Source organism: Henckelia pumila, chromosome 2, assembly GCF_033568475.1.
Source record: "Henckelia pumila isolate YLH828 chromosome 2, ASM3356847v2, whole genome shotgun sequence".
NCBI classification, from domain to species: Eukaryota; Viridiplantae; Streptophyta; class Magnoliopsida; order Lamiales; family Gesneriaceae; genus Henckelia; species Henckelia pumila.
Window position 1 is genome coordinate 148,889,243 of NC_133121.1, and position 18,331 is coordinate 148,907,573.

Sequence of the window (18,331 nt, forward strand, 5' to 3'; positions counted from 1 at the left end):
ACCTTGGTCCAGACCCTGCACAAACCATTGCACGGGGTCCGTGCAGCTTTTGGACAAGGGTCCGTGCCTTTGCTATAAATCAAAATCAAAGGAATTGCGGGACAGAGAACACACGGACCCTTACACGGGGTCCGTGCCTTCTTTTCTCAAAAACAATTTTGGGACAGAGTCCATCCGGACCTATGCACATGGCATGCACGGGGTCCGTGCCCTGCGTATAAAAATCAGTCTTCTTAAGCTATCAAGTCTGAAAAAAAATGATATAATCTCTCATATAAGCTATTCAACATGATTCTACATAATTGACATGCATTTCAACATCAATCTACATATCTGTAGTACATGAAATCTCAAGTATAAATCAATACTCGACAACAACATATACAAAGGTGCTTGTTGTTCTAACATGATTACCAAATTTATAAACTACATGTCATCTGCTTAAAAACCCGAGTCTCCACTTCTAATCTTTCAATCTCGTGCAATCCAAGTCAAGTCTGACTTGCTTATGCTCCAACCTGATGCAATGCACACATACAAACAAAGCAACAACCGGATAACTCCGGTGAGAATAAATCTCAGTATGAATAACATGCATATACATCATTAAAGCATATTGAATCTATATGCCATAATAATCTTCAATCATAAAACATGTAATAACATGTAAATCATAGAATCATAGTCGACCCTTAAATTCTTAAAGCATAACTATTCATCTAAGGTAATCTCATACCAAGCAGATAAACACATTCATATCTTGAATGGAATATAATAACATGCTAGTATTTATAAACGCATATTCTAAACCATAGAAATCTCTAGGTTAATTCATAAATGCAATGCATGTGTCAAGGAATAGGCTATCAAATCTGATATCAATAAATCGTAGTTCTGGGATCTCGGGGAAATAAAATCTTTAACCGAACACCGACTCTCCCTATCAAGGTGGTGTTAAATATCTCAATTTCCCTGAATTTGGTGCAACTATAGTGAGTCATCTAGCTCTGGAAATAAATCTATATTCTGTGCCATGAGTCATCTGACTCTGGAAGTAAATCTACATTCCATGCCACTCAACTACAGTTCTCCAAACGTCATCTGCACTCTAGGTCTTTCAACCCTCTGTGCTTGTCAGGCTGGAGTTCAAGATGAATGCAACATACTCTGGATGCATCAAATCATACATAAGCTAAAACAACATCTTGAACACATCAACCATATAATCATATGATCATATAATCACTCAAGGATACCGACAAATCTGTAAGCATCACATGGAATACGTAAAACATGTTCAATACAGAAAATAATATAAATCAAAGAAGACAATTAAAAATTTACATAAATATTCTCGGAATTCAAAAAGATATCTATCTTGAATAATCTATCCCATTTATGTAAACGTAAACAATAACATATATTAAACATGCATGTATGTGATTTTAGGCAACTCGATAATCAGAAACAATCTCGAGTTATTCTGCCCATCTTATTAATGTCTATTCATACCTTTCCTTCTGAATCTGAGAAGCTCCAATTCTGGACAAATAACATCAAAGAACTTCTATCAAAATCTGTTCAAAGCATTACAATCATTCAAGGCAAACTAGCTTCAAACCTTCTTCCATCTTTCTTGGTTCAAAGGTTAACTTCTCGAGCTCGCCGACTCGAAATCGATATGTTGCAATTCAAATCTGAAATGCATTAATATATACTTCAAGATGAGCTTTCAATATCATTTCATTCTTATTTAGGATCAAACAATCTAATAACTTGATCCCGTGACCGGAATTCAAACCGACGGCGTAACGGATCAAAATCGGAAATTCTAAACACATGAATATCATCAATACTATGATCTCAACATGATAGAATCTTCAATTCTTCAGCTGAATTTCGAAATATGCAGCCCCTAAATTTCAGAATTTCAAATAATCTTCAAAAATTCATAAACAGGTTCAAACGACGATCTTTTCTCAATCCATCTTAGATATATTATCGTCGTATATGCTAGAACATGTTTATACAATCAAATCTTAATTCTAACAACATCATAAAATTCAAACATGGTAGAAATTCATAAAACTTATGTCAAAACGTAGCACTCGGAGCTGTGATCGCAAATATATGCTCAATCGGAAATTCTACCGGGCAAATTGAATTTATTGAAGCTTGAAGAGGATGAAAAATGATGTTCAAAAGTTTCTGATCTTCTTCCCCTCTTTATCACGTGTAATCTGATGAAAAATGGTGGAGAGAAGATATATATAAGCCAAATTGCACTTTAGTCCCTGAACTTTGGCATATTTGCAAATCAGTCCCCGGACAAGCGATTTAATTCAATTTCAATCCTAAATAATGTAAGAATATTAGAATTTAATTCTAAACTCTAAATATTCTCAAATTAAATATTCTCAAATTAAAATTAAATACTTTCGGACTTTATCGCATTCTAGTCCTTGAACTTATCAATATTTGCAAATTGGTCCTTGCCCGTATTTCATCCTCAAATTAAATCCTTGATATTTATAATCTTGAAATTTACATCTTAAATTCCATAAATATCAATTTAAATATTTTTAATCTTTTAATTTAATAATTCCGGATATTAAAATCTTAAAATCCGAAAAATCCTCAACTTAAATATTTTTGACCCAAAATTGAAATCTCTAATTTTCATAAATTCTTAAATTCATCTTTTCACTCTTATTTGGAATTTAACTCTTAAATCCCGTCATTAAGAACTTAATATTTTCGGGCCTTACAATTCCTCCCCTCTAAGGAATGATTTCGTCCTCGAAATCGCATTCGATCTTACTGCTGATTCTCGTCAGCGGTATAGCTAACTGAAGTAATACTTACTTCAATTCTGTGAGCTTTAGATATTTATTCTGATATCTTCTCTTCAACCATATCTTAATCTTCTTTCTGGTCTCTTCTGCAATCATATCTATTCTCCTGAACATATAATCACTGAGTCAACTTAGATCTAAGTTGCTCTTTATCGTGATCTAACTCTACATAAGTTAGTCGGCTTCTCTTAAAATCTGATCTGCTTCGGTTTTATCTGAATTGAACGCACATAAATATTCTAGCTGATATTCTTAAGCCAATGCATATGGATAACAAGTCATCTGTCTGACAATTCGAGATTGAGTATTAATCAATAAGCTAGAGTAAATACTCATAGCTTCTGAAATCTCTTTCTGAACCTAATGATGCTTGTGAAAGAACTTCTTTGCTGATCATTTTGTTCAGGCTCAAATCTATATATGTTACTCATTTGCTAGATCTATCAATGCTGCTCTATTCTCATTCTGTTCAATCACTCTTCACATTCTTTATATTTTCTTGACTCATATCTGGTCTGATAGCTGATACTTCTGAAATATCGTTTCAATATAAAGACAATTCAATTTTTTTCTTATCAATCAATCATCAAAATATTGTCTCTATATCTATCAGATAACTGTCACAGGAATTATGGTAATCAAGTGGCAATAATCAATCAACTAGTACCGAATCTAGTACTATAGTTCTGAGCATATCCTTGGAAATATGGATAATCACATCTGATAGTCCACTAATCGGAGGATGGTATAATGAAATCTCATACAACCAAACACTCAGAATATCTGACAATCAGTGCCACAGTCTAGAAAACAAATCTAAAGTCTCTATCTCGACAATATATTTCAATAATTCCTGTAATCTGGTCATCTTGCTAACTTTGTAATAGATATCTCTGTATGTTTATATCATGCCTAATGCAACATATTCTTGAATCTGTCGCAATCTACTACAATCTAAATCGCAAAATCATGACGATTTGAGTAGATTCAAACTAAAATCTTCTGCAAAGTTGATCTTCTTTCAGCTCTTATGTAACTAATCTGTTACATACACCACTTGGGCTCTTCTTTTCTGCTTCGTTTACTGGAATTTTAGTATTGGTAATGTCAATTCTGTCGTATCTGTTTTCATTTATTTCACCAATACTGATTTTCATGTAATGACTACATGTAAGTCATACATGTGTAAACAATTGAATGAATATTCAATCTGTTGTCATATGCCTCTTTCAGAATCTCATATTCCATATCTAGAATATCTGGCATACTCAAACGATTATTCACCGCAAAATTTATCTGTTCTGATCTGCTGTCTTATCTCTTATCTTAATCTAGCATTCTCAATCGAATTTTCATTGCATGATCTAATATTCATGTTGCTTTTATCTTTCCAAACCAATCGAGTTTAGCTTGGATTGCAACAATTCTGATTGTTTGAGCCTCTGTCTAGAAAAGCACAAACATACAACAAGTACAGATTTGTACTCAATCAATCAAGCAATTATCTAAAACCCATAAATCTTGCTGATGGTCTGAATCTTAATTTCTATCAGTTACAAGCCAAATACTTCAAGATTTACTGAATAGACACATCAAATAATCAATAATTCTCAAATTTCAAATCAAAGGAACTCGCTCAATTCAAGGTCACCCAAAATCAAATATTCTGAATGACAAAATCTACACAGTGAAAACAACTCACTTCCATATCAAAACTTAAAGCGAGTAAATCAAATCAGACTCTAGCAAAGGAATAAGAGTCAATCAAACTCGATCGAGGTCAAATACAAAAACCTCAGAATCGATAGAAAGAAATTCAAGCATCATGATTTCTATGATGTAATAGCTTCAGCAAAATTGAAGAGAAAGCTCAACTGTAACTAATTTTTCTTATTCTCTATTGACATGAGTTCATTTATTAATTCTCAGCTGACAATAGTCGAATATAATCTTTTCGACTTAACTTATTGTCATAGAATTAATCATCATTTTGGTACTAAATAACTATTTTCTACTAAATCTTCTAGCTGTTTTTGGAGTTCTTCAGTTCAAGTAATGCTCTTCTATACGAGTTGTCATCAGACTTTCATACTAGACATCACTTTCTATAGAACTCCTTTTATGTCGTAGAAAAGTCGGAATATGTCTTCTGAATATTTCTGTATATTCTAACCACTGACATATCTGTCAATTCTAGGTTAGTTCTATACTAATTCAGTACATCGACTAAAATTCTTCCGACGTTTTCATCTTGGTATAACCAGTACCAAAATACTATAAAGTTTATTTTCTAAAACTCATATCAAATAGATCAATACTCATTTCTATTTCTGATCGAACTGACTCACTGCACAGGACAAATCAATTCTTATCTGATACTCAATTATTGCATTCATATCGATAATGCATTTTAGCTTAATATCTCACGCCTGATATCAGCACATTCAATCTTATTTCCTCAATTCTGTCTTTTATCTTCTATGACTAATCTTGCAAATGTGTTCTATCTACTCAAAGGCAAAATCTCAGCAAATACGATTAATAAAGGCTCATCAGATACGGATTGTAGCATAACAAATCACTGATCTATAAATGTATGCTATGCAATCAATATATAAGCGATTAACTAGAATTAACTCACTTACCTGTAATATTCTTATCTGATACAACATGAGCCTTATTTTCTGTATTGGCTTATTGCCTATGAAATTATCTGTCATTCAAATGTTCTCTTGATCTATTTCAGCTATGGAAGCTATGCTTATATTTCTTCATCTGCTGGAGTTTAGACTAAATTGATCTTTGCTGCAGTTGTCACTATCTCTTGCTTCATAGCTATACTGCTATGAATGTTATAGTGAAGGTGATGATCATAGGTTTTCACAATTACAGAGGCGTGAATAAAAATTCAACTCTGCCTCGTACTACCGGTTCGTGATTTCGTTATTCTATTACTGGCTTGAAATCAACTAATTAAAGTTGTTATGCTTCTATTCTGCAAAGTCTGCTTTTCTATCTTCTTTATCATATACGAAAAGAAACAATTCTGTTTACTTACATGCCAAACATTTCAATACTTCTTCTGGCAACTTCACCAATTTTTTGCTAAGTCCTGGAGTTGATATAAATCAAGCTGATTCTATGTTCATCTGAATATTCTTCTCTTGAACAACTGATCCAGCTCTTCAAATCAACCCCTTTCTAGACATAGCATATTCTATATCTTTATGAGTTAGTGATTAATAGCTTTGGAGTTGTTCAACTAACATACTCCTCAGCGCAATCATCATATCGATCGGCTCAAAAACTTACCTCAACACTATTCTGTTCTATCTGCAGTTCTGTTCTGTCTGAGGTTCTCATGTTATCTGCACAATCTGTTTTATTCGATAACAGAAACAATATATATTGCAGAGATTCTAAAATACAATTTCAGTATAACATACATATAATCTCATGCTTCTGAATAAAACACATGCTTGCAAATTCTCATGCTTTCAAATAATACATGCTTGCAACGAATTCATTAATCTAATAAATTCAATAAATCAGGCCTACATATCAGCATATAAGGATGTAATTCTCATCTCAGTAAAGCAAGCAGTGTTCAATAAAACAATCATCATTGCATACAATTCTGTAAAGCAAGTAAAGCATACTCATGCAATACTATAAATGCATGCGACTCAATCTACCCCGCTCAACTTCTATCTTAGTCCAAGACTTTACGCTCTGATACCACCTGTTGTGGGGACCTCGGGTGCTAATCTCATCTTAAGGGAAAAATTAACATTTAATCATAAAGGAATCACACTTGAACGAAAAAAATCAAAGACTGAATTTTTTTTAAAAAAAAAAATTGCAGCTCACACACGGACCTTGGTCCGAACCCTGCACGGACCATTGCACGGGGTCCGTGCAGCTTTTGGACAAGGGTCCTTGCCTTTGCTACAAATCAAAATCAAAGGAATTGCGGGACATAGAACACACAGAACCTTACACGGAGGCTTACACGGGGTCCGTGCCTTCTTTTCTCAAAAACTATTTTGGGACAGAGTCCATCCGAACCTATGCACATGGCATGCACGGGGTCCGTGCCCTGCGTATAAAAATCAGTCTTCTTAAGCTATCAAGTCTGAAAAAAATGATATAATCTCTCATATAAGCTATTCAACATGATTCTACATAATTGACATGCATTTAAACATTAATCTACATATCTGTAGTACATGAAATCTCAAGTATAAATCAATACTCGACAACAACATATACAAAGGTGCTTGTTGTTCTAACATGATTACCAAATTTATAAACTACATGTCATCTGCTTAAAAACCCGAGTCTCAACTTCTAATCTTTCAATCTCGTGCAATCCAAGTCAAGTCTGACTTGCTTATGCCCCAACCTGATGCAATGCACACATACAAACAAAGCAACAGCCGGATAACTCCGGTGACAATAAATCTCAGTATGAATAACATGCATATACATCATTAAAGCATATTGAATCTATATGCCATAATAATCTTCAATCATATGTAAATCATAGAATCATAGTCGACCCTTAAATTCTTAAAGCATAACTATTCATATAAGGTAATCTCATACCAAGCAGATAAACACATTCACATCTTGAATGGAATATAATAACATGCTAGTATTTATAAACGCATATTCTAAACCATAGAAATCTCTAGGTTAATGCATAAATGCAATGCATGTGTCAAGAAATAGGCTATCAAATCTGATATCAATAAATCGTAGTTCTGGGATCCCGGGAAAATAAAATCTTTAACCGACCACCGACTCTCCATATCAAGGTGGTGTTAAATATCTCAATTCCCCTGACAGTCATCTAGCTCTGGAAATAAATCTATATTCTGTGTCATGAGTCATCTGACTCTGGAAGTAAATCTACATTTCATGTCATTCAACTACAGTTCTCCAAACGTCATCTGCACTCTAGGCCTTTTAACCCTCTTTGCTTGTCAGGCTGGAGTTCAAGATGAATGCAACATACTCTGGATGCATCAAATCATACATAAGCTAAAACAACATTTTGAACACATCAATCATATAATCATATAATCATATGATCATATAATCACTCAAGGATACCGACAAATCTGTAAGCATCACATGGAATACGTAAAACATGTTCAATACAGAAAATAATATAAATCAAAGAAGACAATTAAACATTTACATAAATATTCTGGGAATTCAAGAAGATATCTATCTTGAATAATCTATCCCATTTATGTAAACGTAAACAGTAACATATATTAAACATGCATGTATGTGATTTTAGACAACTCGATAATCAGAAACAATCTCGAGTTATTCTGCCCATCTTATTAATGTCTATTCATACCTTTCCTTCTGAATCTGAGAAGCTCCAATTCTGGACAAATAACATCAAAGAACTTCTATCAAAATCTGTTCAAAGCATTACAATCATTCAAGGCAAACTAGCTTCAAACCTTCTTCCATCTTTCTTGGTTCAAAGGTTAACTTCTCGAGCTCGCCCACTCGAAATCGATATGTTGCAATTCAAATCTGAAATGCATTAATATATACTTCAAGATGAGCTTTCAATATCATTTCATTCTTATTTAGGATCAAACAATCTAATAACTTGATCCCGTGACCGGAATTCAAACCGACGGCGTAACGGATCAAAATCGGAAATTCTAAACACATGAATATCATCAATACTATGATCTCAACATGATAGAATCTTCAATTCTTCAGCTGGATTTTGAAATATGCAGCCCCTAAATTTCAGAATTGCAAATAATCTTCAAAAATTCATAAACAGGTTCAAACGACGATCTTTTATCAATCCATCTTAGATATACTATCGTCGTATATGCTAGAACATGTTTATACAATCAAATCTTAATTCTAACAATATCATAAAATTCAAACATGGTAGAACTTCATAAAACTTACGTTAAAACGTAGCACTCGGAGCTGTGATCGCAAATATAAGCTCAATCGGAAATTCTACCGGGCGGATTGAATTTATTGAAGCTTGAAGAGGATGAAAAATGATGTTCAAAAGTTTCTGATCTTCTTCCCCTCTTTATCACGTGTAATCTGATGAAAAAGGGTGGAGAGAAGATATATATAAGCCAAATTTCACTTAGTCCCTGAACTTTGACATATTTGCAAATCAGTCCCCGGACAAGCGATTTAATTCAATTTCAATCTTAAATAATGTAAGAATATTAGAATTTAATTCTAAACTCTAAATATTCTCAAATTAAATATTCTCAAATTAAAATTAAATACTTTCGGACTTTATCGCATTCTAGTTCTTGAACTTATCAATATTTGCAAATTGGTCCTTACCCATATTTCATCCTCAAATTAAATTCTTGATATTTATAATCTTGAAATTTACATCTTAAATTCCATAAATATAAATTTAAATATTTTTAATCTTTTAATTTAAGAATTCCGGATATTAAAATCTTAAAATCCAAAAAATCCTCAACTTAAATATTTTTGACCCAAAATTGAAATCTCTAATTTCCATAAATTCTTAAATTCATCTTTTCACTCTTATTCGGAATTTAACTCTTAAATCTCGTCATTAAAAACTTAATATTTTCGGGCCTTACAGAAACTCTCTCACATATTTAAAAATACCATGCTTCATACCTGGCCACAAGTACAATCGCTGCAAATCCTTGTACATCTTCGTACTTTCTGGATGAATGGAATATGGAGATTGGTGGGCTTCGGTCAGCACCTCCTAACGAAGCGTGTCATCAGCTAGAACCCATAGTATGCCTTGATAACGGACTATCCCATCCTCAGTGGTATACAAATATCTGCCCTTTTCCTCATCCCTCTGTCTCCACTTATTCAATTGCTCATCAGACTGTTGACCTTCTCGAATCCTGCCCCTCAAGGTAGGTTGTAATGTCAAAGCTGACAACTTAGCGGAGGTTTCTTGAGTCAACACATCTAACTCAAACCTCTGCATTTCGATCATCAAGGTTCGTTGAACTGTCATTTGTGCTAGCCTTGCTGTTTTCTGCTCAAGGCGTTGGCCACCACGTTGGCTTTACCTGGGTGGTAGTTGATCATGCAGTCATAATCCTTCACCAACTCCAACCAACGACGCTGCCTCATATTCAGCTCTTTCTGAGTAAAAAAGTACTTGAGGTTCTTATGATCCGTAAAGATCTCACATCTCTCGCCATAAAGATAGTGTCTCCAAATCTTGAGAGAAAAAACTATTAATGCCAACTCCAAATCATGAGTAGGGTAGTTTTTCTCATGAGTCTTTAACTGCCTTGAGGCACAAGAAATTACTTTCACATCCTGCATCAGTATTGCTCCCAAAACTGACTTAGAAGCGTCAGTATACAACACATAACCTCCTTGACCATATGACATTGCTAAAACTGGTGCCTCCACTAGAGCTTGCTTCAGTTCATCAAAACCCCTCTGACAATTTGAGCTCCACACATACTTGACCCCTTTCCTGGACAAAGACATCAGAGGTAAGGCCATTTTTGAAAACCCCTTAATGAAACATCTGTAGTATCCTAGCCAAACCCAAAAATCTACAGATCTCACTAACAGTCTTAGGCACTGGCCAATCTCTCACTGCCTCCACCTTGGCTGGGTCCACTTCGACTCCCTCATGTGAAATCACATGACCCAAAAACGCCACCTTCTCTATCTAGAACTCAAATTTGCTAAATTTGGCAAATAAATGTCTCTTCTTCAGAATCTGTAACACTGTCCTCAGATGACTGACATGCTTCTCTCAACTCTTAGAATAGATCAAGATGTCGTCTATGAACGCGATCACAAACTGATCCAAGAACGGCTGTTCATCATATCCATGAATATAGTCGGTGCATTCGTTAGTCCGAATGGCATAACCAAGAACTCGTAGTGCCCATAGCGAGTCCTGAAGGCTGACTTATGGATATCTGCCCCCTTAATCTTAAACTAGTGATATCCTGAGCGAAGATCTATCTTAGAGAACACTGCTTCCCATTGAAGTTGATCAAATAAATCCTTGATCCTCGGTAAGGGGTACTTATTGTTCACTGTCAGCTTATTCAACTCCTTGTAGTTTATACACAGCATCATAATGCCATCTTTCTTCTTAACAAATAAAACTGGTGCGCCCCATGGTAAAGAACTAGGAAGTATGAATCCCTTATCCAGCAACTCCTGAATTTGATCCTTAAGTTCCTTCATCTCGGTCGAAGCCAATCAGTAAGGTGCCATAGAAACAGACGCTGCATTCGATACTAGATCAATGGAGAACTCGAGCTCCCTGTCTGGTGGCAGTCCAAAAATATCATCAAGAAACACTTCTAGAAACTCACTAACCACTTCAAATTTTGACAAGAGTGGTCAATGAATTTTTGTAACAATAGATACACTGGCTAAGAAGACCTGACATCCTTTTCTCAAATAGTTTTGAGCTTTCAAAGCTGAAATCAACTGAATTTTTCTGTCACCATACACTTTTTGGAACGTTAATTGGCCTCTCTGAGGTAGCCTAATTGTCACTGTAGTAACCCGGTCTCATTTTACAAGATTAATTTGCATAAGCATATTTAGAATAAATAAAACATGATTAAAGGATTTTTATATGATCAAACGGACAAAGAAATCAGGTCTAAAATGCCCAAAAAATGGTTAATGGGCTTCATTGAGCCTGGACAAGTTCGAAAGATCCGAACTAGGTTCGGAAGGTCCGAACATATCGGAACAAGCGAAACAAGATCGGATGCTATGGGATGATCAGAGCTTTTGAAGAGGGATCGGAGCTTCCGATCTGTGGTATCCCGTACATGACATTGAATCTTGAACACGTAGCTGCATGTAGGAGTTTGGAACGTTCGAAGTGCAGATTCCGATCAGGAGATCGGAGCTTCCGATCGTGCTCTATAAATAGGGGCGAGATTATTCATTTCCAAATCGTTCAAAATCCTCTCCTCTCCCATAATGGCTCAATTTTAAGGGCTTTGAGACTCTTTTATAAAGAGTTGGAGTAGGTATTAGTATATTTTTATATAATGGACAATGTCCGTAATAGTGTCCAAGCAGCGGAACTTTGGCGAGGTGTCTAGAGGTCGTAGCAGGGCTGTGCCCAAGCTCTAGCTCCTTATAGAAAATAGGGAGTATTCTATAGTTTAATTAAAACTTTTAAGGGAAAACAAGTTTTTTGGTCCATTAACTTATCTATGTTTTGGTTTTGGTCCATTAACTTTTCCAATGTGGGTTTTGGTATACTAACTTTGCATTTTCAATGTTTTTTGGTCCAACTGCATACGTGTCAACTTTTGATTGGTCCAAAATGATGATGTGGACCAATAAAAAGCTGACACGTATGGATTTGGACCAAAAAACACAAAAAATGCAAAGTTAGTGTACCAAAACCCACATCGAAAAAGTTAATAGACCAAAACCCAAAGGAGGTAAAATTACTGGACCAAAAAACTTATTTTCCCGACTTTTAAAGCATGTTAGATGATGCATGGTTATTATGAATTGTAGTGTTGCATGGTAGGCTTGGAACCTAGATGGGTGCTTCTAGGAACTGCTTAGAAAGGTACATAAGTACTGACTGAGATAACCAGTGGGTTGCATGATTACGTGTTGCATGTTATTTGACATGATGCATGTTACTGCATTGAGATATTATGTTGCATGTGCATTTCATATTGAGCTTGGATCTCCTTCTAGATAAGCCAGTATTATGGGGTGCTTAGCCCTTATTAGAACGTTTTGACACTGAGAGTCACTATGACCAACGTGTTTGCCGAACTCTAGTGATCTGGGGATATTTTGTCCACGTCCAGTTAGGAGTGAGTGGTCGTATCCAGTGGTTTGATTCCCCGAGATTACAGCTCACATCCTAGACGCCAGTCTGAGCATATTTTGATTTGTCTACCCAGATATGATACCCGTTCATTATATTTCATGCATCATATACGTATGTTTGCCCGTACTAGCATATTGAGCTTTAGTGCTCACATCCAGTTATATTCTGTTGTCTGGACACCCCATTCGATGGGGCAGTTGCAGGTAGGTCTCCTAGAGATCTAGAGATTGGTTGGTGACTAAGACAGGATTTCAAGGTCAGCCACGGGGTTTTACCTTACTGGTATTAAGTTATTTTGATTGGGTTTTATAAATTTGGATTTACTTACCGAATTGTATTCTGCCAAGTTTAGGATTTTATATTATTTTCTCAGTTACTATGATTATGATTATTTATTGTTTAATTTCATTCCTAAGTTTCTGATTAGTAGGTGATCACAGTGCGGGTTACTACAGTCACTGTCCTCGTTCTGATGTCAACAGACACTCCATACTTGGTTAACCAATCCATACCCAAAATAATATCGAAGTCTGACATCGGTAATACAATTAGATCAGCCATCAATACATTCCCCTGTAGCTCCAGAACAATATCTCTGAACACTAGATTCGAAAGAAGTTCTTCTCCTGATGGGACAGTCACACCGAACCCTACTGCTGATTTCTTAGGAAATACAGACAACCTCCTCATGCATGACTCAGATATAAACGAATGAGATGCTCCTCTCATCTCCCCCTCTATTCCCTTGTGGGCGTCTTCTTCATGACATTTTTCTCAACCAATCCAACAGACCACCATGACCAACACACATGATACAATAATATAAAATTAAATATCTTTCAACTTATAAAACATGCCCTTTTATTTCCTCTAAACATTAAAATAATAATAATAACCTCAAACATATAATCTTAACTTGAAAACTTACAAACTTTGCGGTGAATCAGAGCGAGATCTGCGTGGTGAGAGTGGCTCTTATCCCCGAGACCATGCTCTATACCAAGTTGTAACATTCTCATTTTTTTTAAAGATTTAAAAATAAAATAATTTAAAATAAAATAAAATGCTGACTATTTTTTTTAAAGTGGGAAAGGGATTGAACATATAATAAAATAAATATCCTTAAAATAAATCAAATAGTTTTCCAACAACCAACATTGCAAAAACTAATATAAAATGTATCAACACAACTAGTAAAAAGTTCTAGTTCCTTAAAAACCTTAAAAAATTCAACTTCCAACAAAATATTAAAAATCATAAACAGTTTTCTAAATTGCAGAACTTCATGGTTTTGGATAGGCGCTTTCTCATAGCCACCGTTCTCGCCAGACTGCACTGCATCATTCATCCTCACCTGCATCGATGAATTCTAGTGAGCTTAAAGGCCCATCAAGTAATACCGAAAATAACAAATACATAAATAATAACTTTAAAACTTTCAATACCATTAAACCTTTAATATCCTCAAACCTTAACACATGCAATCAAGCACACATATGCATACAAACCTCAACCTTTCGTTAAACTTTACACCTTTACATTTTACACAACATCTCAATAAAATAAAACTTCAAACATTTTTTTTCTTTTGACCCGTGGTTCAGAAACTTTCTTCTTCTTTTATAATGAATGCTTGTTCAAGCTAATACACGGAATTCCAGGTTTGACGGGGCATTATGACCCGAAGGCCATATCCACACACCGTCAACCTCATTTGGGGAGATATTATGACTCGAAAGCCTTATCCTTACGCCGTCAACCTCAATCTTAACTTTACCATAAGTCATAAAATATTTTACACCTTTCTTCTCCTCAAAAACCAATACAACACACACAAAAAATCACTCAAAATACACACGCACACACACTCACACTAACTCACGCACACAACACACACTCACACACAACACACACACACCAGTACACAAATACACACACACAGTACACACACATGTTTTAATGCACACACACGCAAATACATGCACACCCAAAAATACACACACAAACACACCTGTATATGCATACACACACGAATTCACATACACCCACGTATACTGTACACGCACACACATTACACCAAAAACACACAGTGACCGAAATACACACAAATTTCCAGATACTTGTACATAAATCATCAAATCTCGACTAGATCGTTAAAAACATCATCAAAATATTTTAAAATATATGAATTTAACAATACATCAAAGAAACGGATAATACTTGTCTTATACCGTAGTAGATATGATCCAAAGATGATTCTGCAATCGGAGCATACCCGGGACGATCGAAACTGATCAAAGAACGAGTAGAACTCAAGGTTTAGCCCTAGCCGCCCCTCTTTTTCTCATGTCTCTCCCTCTCTCGATATCTTTTTGTTTCTGCGTTCTTTCTTTTCTTTTCCCCTATTTTTGTTTTGTTTTAATTTACTCACAAGCCCGGTCCAATAATATAATTAATCTGTTCTAAATTTCTAATTCTAAATGGTTCAGTCCACTTCCTAATATAAATATATATATAAATCTCACTTGATAACCAACAGTCCATAAAACTAAATAAAATATATTTTATACTTTATACCATGTCCGGGTATCTTTTCACCAGAATGCATTCAAAATCATCCCATAAAATTGAAAAACCTAAAAAATAACAATTAAACGTTAGAAATAAAATCATTAAATTCTAACACCTAAAATTTAAAATTTTAAATCATTAATATCAATCATATGTCATGCATGTGGTTAGTTTGTGTCGCGTATTTTTATGCTCGCAAGCGCACGATTGTCAAGTTTTAATATAGAGTGAATAAAGTATCGTTCTCATGAGGAGTAGTAGTGAAAACTATTTAGTGCTTGTAATTAAAATAAGCTAAACTTTATTTAAAAAATTTAAATAAAAGTGTTTTTTTTACTGAAAACTCAAATAATTATGAAACTTTAGCAAGCCAATCACTAAAATTCAGAGAATATCAATGAGAGAATAATTGTCTAGAGAATTTGATTTCATCTGGTTTCGACAACAACTACTTCTAATTAAATTACTTTCATGAATTCTATTCAATTAATATCTAAGAACACTTAGTTGTTTTATTTCCCTCTCCCGAGCATCAAATAAAATATATCAATTAAGATTCGATTCCAATATCCCCATTAAAAATCTAGCTTAATGATATGTGAAAAATGATGTTCTTTCAATTGCTCCGTTAAATTTATACACTTTCCCAAACTATATAAACAAAAACAGTGTATTTTCTAATGTCCTATTCAAAACCCCTCTCCCGAGCATCGATTTCAAATAAAATGGACAATTCAATTAGTGATCAAGTAATTGAAAAGAAAAATAAATCTAGAAAACACAATTAATTTAAAATAATTCAATCCAATAAAATCAAAAGTCGTAGAAGTCGTCTACGCTAGGTTACTTCATCATCTAGAATAAAAAAAATTTAATTCATAATCAAAAATAGATAAAAATAATTCATGTTCAGAAATATAGACATCAATTCGATGATTAAGAAAGATAAAGATAGAAGAACAAACCCGAAGATGCGATGCCATGTTCGGATGACGCGATCTTCTTCTTTGTTCCAGCTTTTTCTTCCAATATTTTGTGCAGATTTCCAGCCCAATTCTCTCTCGATCGTGCGTTTTTTCTCTCTGATTTTCTCTGTGAAAGTATGCGGCTGCTGCCTTTTCTTTGCTGCGTTTTCTTGCGATTTTATATAGATTAGAGTCCAGCTCAAAGCCCGTGAATCAAAGCCCAACAAATCGAGTAATTCAAGCTTCCAAAATTCTAGATTTTTTCCTTTCACGCAGCAGCAGCATAGAAGTGCTTGATTTAGCACAGAAGCGCTTACGTCTTCACGTCTTTGTATCTTTTTTTCCCAGATTTAGCGCAGAAGCTCTCATTCTCTTCTGCAGAAGCGCATCTCCTTTGCATTGTTGCGCAGAAGCGCTTTTTTCAAGCGCATAAGCGCTATGGATTTCTTCAAGCTACTGATTTTTAATGCTTCTGCTCCTAATTCTTGCGCTTCTGCTCTTGTTCCTTGCGCATATGCGCTGCGATATTTTTCAAAAAATAATATCTCACAATCTAACTGTCGAATCGAGCTGAAATTTTGACAGCAGCTTTAAAACATCCTAAATTCAATTTGAACGATGGAGATTGGATTTGTATGTCTCTAGAAGGTCCAGTAATTTTGTAAACTTTGTTGTTCTGTAATTTATCTTTCCGCTTCTTCTCGGTAATTTAACTCAATTCCTCGCAAATCACAAAAACAACAACAAATACACATAATATCCACTTAAATCATATAGAAATTAACTTCATAACTTGCACTTATCAGTTTTCACTTAAATTCTGGAGCGTTACAGTTTATGACTAAATCGACAATGTCAAATCATTTGTGACCAAACTGGGAAAGATTCCAAACATCTGAGACTGAATTGGGGTTTTTTCCCGTTACATATCATGTCTACCATTAGGTTTAACGGTTAATTTGACGGAAGGACCAATTCGATCAAAATTTTTAAACATTTAGGACTAAACCGAAAAGGTTGAAACATTTGGAACCAAACCGAGAAAATGAAATATTTGGAACCAAACTGGGAAAATGACCAAACATTTAAGACTGAACCAGGTTTTTTTCCAAAAAAAATACATATATCACCATAAAGTAAAAAAAACTAAAAAATTTTCACCAGGCCCGCGACCCGCGTAGGTTGGCCTGCCTAGGCCCGTCTTTAGTTGGGTTGAAATTTTTTCAACCCAACCCACTTAAATTATGTGGCAGGCCAGACCGATCCCACGAGCCTAATCTAAATTGACGGTTCTACATATGATTGTCTGCTTAGGTTTTAATATTATCATGTTTTGTGAATGCTAATAAATCTAAGTATATACACGGTAGGTGGGCAACATATCAAAATTAATTTATAAATAAATAAATAAAAGAACCTAAAAGCTAGGTGAAATGTTGTAATGATATTAATATATACAGTTGAAGGCGGACTAAAGATACTTAAAATTGTAATTACCCCATAAATTAAATTAAAATGGGGAAATGAAAAGATATATGAATTAAAGAGCAACCAGAAGCTAGTTGAAATGTTGTAATGATATTAATATTACAATTGAAGATGGATTAAATGTACTTAAATGATGATGTTAGATTTTGTTTAAAAAATTGGAAGAATTTTTTTAAACAAATGTCAATTTCATTTTGTTTCATGCTTTTAATTGGGTGACATATTTTTATTTATTACATTTAATTAATATATTTATGAATAGAGTAAATGAACTGGAAATATTCTATGATCGGAATATTAAGTCCAGTAGGCTTAAGAATTTGAAAAGACATTCAGCTAAAAGTCACATAATATTATTGCAATTTATTCTTGAGAACGATCAAGACATTCATCCTAATAAATTATTATTTGTTTTATTTTTCCCATAATTTTAAAGTACAATTGTATTATTTCACATGCTTGTAAATCATTTATTTTTGCTATCGTTTTTAATATCTTTTGAGGTTTAATGGTAAAATTTTGGGTATTTTTGGTTTACCTTGCATTTGTCTAGCCTTTATTCTGTTCTATATTTACTGGATTTG

General features: G+C 34.4%; 2 long non-coding RNA genes across 2 annotated transcripts; both read right to left on the minus strand.

Moving 5' to 3' along the window:
- Positions 1-293: 293 nt before the first annotated feature.
- Positions 294-15,144, minus strand: LOC140883074 (uncharacterized). Its single transcript, XR_012150316.1, has 3 exons — positions 14,955-15,144; positions 13,620-14,077; positions 294-518 (listed from the first exon to the last, which is right to left on the minus strand). It is a non-coding gene; the product is annotated as an uncharacterized lncRNA (long non-coding RNA).
- Positions 8,236-12,059, minus strand: LOC140883075 (uncharacterized). The gene is made up of 3 exons (XR_012150317.1): positions 9,525-12,059; positions 8,811-8,957; positions 8,236-8,414 (listed from the first exon to the last, which is right to left on the minus strand). It is a non-coding gene; the product is annotated as an uncharacterized lncRNA (long non-coding RNA).
- Positions 15,145-18,331: the final 3,187 nt, after the last annotated feature.